Below are 6,145 nucleotides of genomic sequence, written 5' to 3' on the forward strand. Positions count from 1 at the left end.
TTAATATCTCATTAGAATCTATCATTTCTACGACATCTCAAAATCCACCTAAGTTTTTATGACTCGCTCGTAATCACCTTGCCTTCAAAGCGGCAGCACCCTATTCCAAATCTTCGTACATCGCACATCCTATAATAGTTACATGTCCCGCTACAGATATCCGAACTCGTTCTCGCTCATTCAGCTCATTACTATAGTTATTCTTATTCATCAAACAAATTCATACGCAATTAAAATCTTTTCATCACTGGACTCAATCACATTCGTACATCGTCAGCAATCACTGACGCAATCACATTCGCAATCTGAACACGCGGAAAAAAATAAAAAATCAACGAGCAAAAAAAAAATGAAATCATAGACAAACAATAATTTTCTGAACGTGAAACTATACCGTTTGTGCATTCGTGTGCAAAATTGATACTATTAATATTCATTCTACCTTCGATACTTGCCACAAAATGCGAGATAAAAATAAAAGTAAAAAAAGTTTAGATAAATCACTAGAAATCACTACACAGGTAAAAAAAATTCTGCCCGCCTGACCACCTTAATCTCTAAATTCTACCTTAATAAGCTATCCATGCATCTACAAATTATTTCAAATTCAACTTACACTTCGAACTTTTATGTCTTAGTATTATAACTCCGCATTGAATCAGACTCTCTGCACGATACGGTAAATAATTTTTTGGAGACATCACGAATGAAATGATTTTGTTGCCATCTCTATTAACATAACATAACATATTGATCTCGGCGCTGAAGTGTAGGCCTGATGTGGCCTGTCGCCGATTCTTTTCCTTTTCGTGCCTTGTTCACAGAAGATCTAATATAGTTTCATTTCACACGAATGCACATGAGAAAGAACAAGTTCTTCTCAGATATTTCTGGCACAGTATCAAGCGTCCTAAATTTCACACAGTTGCTAAAATATATTTCGACAAAATTTAAAATGTCAGCATTAAAATCGGAATTATTTTATAAATCCAAACCTCTCAATGTACTTTGCCGTAAAATTTTCCAAATCCCACACCTAACACCACATGATTAGGCTAAGTTTTCTTTTCTTCCTACGTATGGGTTGAACTTAGATCTCAACGTAACTCTCGATTCGGCTATGTTTTTCTCTTATCGTAGTGAATGAATGACTGGAACTATTCTTGCTCGGGATCTATGACCACGAGAGTAGGTGTTTGTCGTTTATTGCATTCAGAAACCGTATTCAAAGGAAAAACGTACCTTTCACAGCCTCAAAGTTCTTATTTACTTAACTGTCAGGTTGGTTTCCCTAATTGGTTTCCGAGTGGCACAAAGGACGCGATGAGAAGTTCTCTATCTGGCAGCTACGATTTGACAAGGAGAATTGACACAAAGGGTTATCTCAACTCTTATATACTTAGAAAATCCTATCTTGATATAGAGCTGGGCACGGTGAAAATGACGAGGTCAAAAGTCCACTTGCAGAAAACCCAACACAGGTCTGGCAATAATAAGCACACAATTGGTCCTGACACCGGCCTAACAGTACTACAATTACTCAGCGAGGTTGAACAAAAGTAGCTATACAGACGCTAATAATTCAATCATTTTCCACATTGGTACATCACAGGATTGTGGAGAAGAAAAATCCCTAGGCGAATCCGAAGGTGGCCTGACCGTGACGCTTGTCACCCTTGGCTCTGGACGATGCGTTCTGGTGAGGTTCACTGGAGACGTCTCCCCGAGGGTTATTGGGAATATGAGGCTGCTAGGGAGAATATTCTCGGTTGATCAAGATTTCTTCTTCGTATGAAACTTTAAATCCGCAGGCAGTTTGTGGAGGTCGGCTACGAAGAAAATCAGCAGGAGTTCGAATAACAAGGCTCGAGTATGGCTTCCGTCAGCGAAGTCTGGATGTTCGTCTTGATTTGTCGCGGTTATCTCACTCGTCGCAGTTAATTTGCAGAACTTAATACCTCGCACACGCGGTGCTCTACCCAAGCTCGCGCCACGACGTCAAATTTGTCACTCAGCCGTAAGTCTCCACACACGAGACGTCCTCTCAGGACGCCGATTAACTCCGACTGCGCTCACTAAAGGTCTAAACACAGCACGAGACTCCCTCCCAGCACGCTGGTTGACACTAATTGCGCTCCTTCTGCTTCTACCTCGCCCCTTATATAGCCCCGTTCGCTACCCGCGCGAGGCGTCGTAGACCCGCATCGTTTGAATCTCTAACAGTCGGCTTGAATCAATCTTTAACGGTTATAGTTATATTTCCGGTTTTGAGATCCTTATTAATTCCTATACTAATCACACAGCGTTCGACCCTGGGCTGATTCGGGAGCGCAGCCGTGCACCACCAATTTTGTGCACCAACAAGCCCTGAATCGAACGCCTTGGATCTCTCCGGACATCCACCAATTAGCCGTGAACCACTCGGCTTTGTCCACCTCCGGCCTGGCATAAAACCTGCCGTGCACCACCAGGCCGCGGATAGAATATGACTTCCGGGCATCGTTAAATTGCGTAATTTTACGTTCACCGTATCTGAGGTTAGGTTTCAGATAGCATAGTTCTGTTCCAAAATTTATCGTCCTTCGACGAGTGGCCGTTCGACCGAGGGCTGGTTCGACACACGGCTTAGATATGATTGTCCAGAATTGTTGAAGGCTACGTTCCGGAAGGCAGGAATCATGATGGTCCTTTTTTTGTAAAGCATGAAGCCCCAAGAGACCGGCTGCCTTTCTCCCCGAATGTTATTTTAGGTATTCCCATGCCAAAGTAAACTTAATGAATTTGTTATTAATATGGGTGCGTTTTTTTTATTTATTTATCCGTTTGTTTTGTGCTACTCAAATGCATTTCACTTGTATATCACGAACCTCAGATATCTTCGGTTTTTATGCATGGTAGTTTTTGTTTCGCAATCCGAGTAGCATCAAAACACCTCCTTTTTAAATGTTTATTTTTCATTCTCATTATTTATGTAGTTAGATCTTCAAGGACGATGGCGCCATTTCATTACTCATCAGGCCCTTTTGATTTTTAGATACTTTTTTATTTGGTTATTGTTATTTTATGCTCAAAGGAGATTAATTAAGATATCTAGATCTTCGTTTTTTGTGATTCATTTTCCAAGTTTCGACCTAACCAGGAACTCATGCAGGTTCTTATATCGTTTATAGGAGAACATTGGCGGTGTCGGGAAAAGTGATTGAGGATCTTTTTTCCATCGATCTGGTGCCAAGGTTCACACAGAGCTCGCCTCAAGTCACTTATTGATGTTTGCGGGATATATTTTGTTTTTAAAGAACAGGTTGCGTTGTTTTTACCTTTCTGATTTGGTTTTTCCGCTCAGAGCCTCCTTCAGTTGTTCCAAACCAGCGCTTTGCAGTAGCCTCTTTGTCTCAGGTATTTATAGAAAATTAGGGTAGTTTTCATAACATTCGGGACATTGTTGCAGTTCCGTTTGTGCCTTAATATTTCGCCCTTCAACAACCTTTCGAACAAAATGAGGGGTGCGAGCTTGAGGCCTGAATATACTGGAAAGTTTCAGTAGGTTTGAAGTAAGTTATGGTGTCCAACACTCCGTTCTTACGGAAGTTTTTCCCTCTATATATTGTGAGATCAAGAAGATTTAGCTCATGATTGCTGATTTCAAGTGTGAAATTTAGAGACTCGTGTATTTTGTTGATTTTCTCCGGAAGCTTTTGAGATCTTTCTCTTCTGCTCCGCTCAGGATAAAATGTCAACTTTGTATCTCCGATACATACTCCGTTTGGGAATTTGGTCTACAAAATTTCTCTCCAATGAGTGAAGGTAAATATTAGCAATCTCCGGTGAGCATCCCGAACCCTGTGTTAATCCGATCTCCTCCTTATAGAACGTTCCATTAAATTTCAGGAAGTTGTTTTCAAGTATCAGCTCTAAGATTTCTCCGAAGTCCAGCGTATTGATTTTTCAATTTTTGATTTTTACTTGAATACACTGGTCTCATAGGCCTTCGGATTTACGTCAATTGCTTCTCTTAATGGGATGTTTGTATACATTGATACATTATCCATTGATACTAGGAGGACGTTTGGGCTCAATTTCAGTGTTTTCAATATGTTTAGCAGTTCATGACTGTCTCTCATATATGTTTTTGATTTTTGACAATAGGTAGGAGAAGATACTCCGCAAGCTCACTTATTTTTTCACAGGGTCCACCATAGGCCGAGGTTGTGGATCTTCCCAACTTTCTCATCCTTTTGCGTTTGTTCGGGTATTATCGGCAACATATATATGGTTGGAGTCCTCTGTTCTTCCCGTTTCTGTTTCAGGAACGCCTATGTTTTTGAGTCTATTTTCCTTTGTTTTTGAGTTCCCAGCACTTAGGCTGGACTCTATGGTGAAGCATGTCCATAGGGTTGTATTGTAGTTTTTTGTAATGTTTGATCATGAGATGCTTCTCGACAATTGAGAAGCATCTCGGTTTAATATAACGATTGCACATCCTTTATCCGCTGGTTTTATAATAATGTTTTGATTGTTTGTAAAGACCTCAGTGCAAGTCTCTCCCTGTGGGAAAGAATGTTTTTAATTTTTTGAGTTTGTAATATCTTTAGCTCATATTTATTTTTGTTGAAATAACTCTTCAGCGGCATGCTTTCAAGTTTGGGAGGATTCCAGTTTGATTTCGTTACAAATGGTATAGCGTCTCTGTTATTATTTCGAAAATAAGTTCTCAAGTTCATACTTCTTCTGAGATCCGCCCGTGCCTTGGCCAGGTCAAAAAACTTTGGTTCACCCGGCGATGGGATAAATTTTTTCGCCTTTTGAAAGAAACTTTGATCTCATCTGTGGATAATTCCAGGTTTGATAGATTTTTTGATATAGCTCGGTAGACTGGAGACTGATTTACACCCGGACTTAAGAAATTGTGTAAAGTTCCGAGTCTTTTTTTCTTTTTCTCTCCACGTTACTTTTCCCTTCGTTTTATACGAGTTTTTATTATTTGCTTGTTTCGTTCGTATCGATTTGAGCGAGATCCTTCCAGATTTTATGTTTACGATCATTCATAGGCGTTGCAACCTTGGGGTTCTCCTGGTTGTATTTTTGAACAGACATGAGGTGGGTTAGGTTAGGTTAGGTTAGGTTTAGGTTGGGTTGGGTTTTCAGGCTTCGTGAGTATTTACTGCTGTCTTCGGCTAAAGTTACTCTCTGCTGTTTTTATATTATCTATATGTTCACTTCGTCTTTATATCTTTTTAACCTCTCCCTGTTCTTATATTTTAATTAGAAACACAGGCTTTATGGTTGTGGTAGGTTTTGCGCTTTAGATGGCATATATATTATTTCAGGTATTGGTTCTATGTTAAAATCATCGGACCGAGTGGCCTATGCGGAGGTCCGCTTCCTCATGTGCGCTCGTGTATTGAAAAGTTACCTCGATTCTAGGGCTCCTATGAGAGCTATGTGGATTATACTCATATTGAGCGGAGGTGGCCAACTTAGGTCGTAGTTTTGTTGTATTCACTCACATAGAACTTTTATTATTCATATGATTTCGAATTTCCATTCGAGTTTTCTCAGAGGTACAGAACGGAAGCAAAAGGATAAACTCCCGACAAGTAACATGGAAGATGAAGACGTGTTCAGATTTCTATCGAACGAAACAGAGTCACTGGAGTCAGATTTGATTCCCGCAGGGCAAATCGGTAAGGAAGATGCAACACCAGCGACCGCATCAAAAAACAAGATGGCTCAAGGGGCAAATCTCGTATGGGAGTTGAAACCACAATTCCGAGAGCTGTCGATGTTAACAAATTGGTCGTCAAGAACGAAGATGCCCTGGCGAGAGACCGCCCTTTAAGAAATATTATTCATGTTTCTCATTTCTATCCTCTGCCTAATGGGTGAGGCTGTCTTCCAAACCGTTGGTATGGTAAATAAGGATTCTGATTGAATAAATATAAATCATAAGAATAATAAAAGTTCTATGTGAGTGAATACAACAAAACTACGACCTACGTTGGCCACCACCGCTCAATATGAGTATAATCCACATAGCTCTCATAGGAGCCCTAGAATCGAGGTAACTTTTCAATACACGAGCGCACATGAGGAAGCGGACCTCCGCATAGGCCACTCGGTCCGATGATTTTAACATAGAACCAAT

This window comes from Hyalella azteca, unplaced genomic scaffold (assembly GCF_000764305.2).
Source record: "Hyalella azteca isolate HAZT.00-mixed unplaced genomic scaffold, Hazt_2.0.2 contig17942, whole genome shotgun sequence".
NCBI lineage: Eukaryota > Metazoa > Arthropoda > Malacostraca > Amphipoda > Hyalellidae > Hyalella > Hyalella azteca.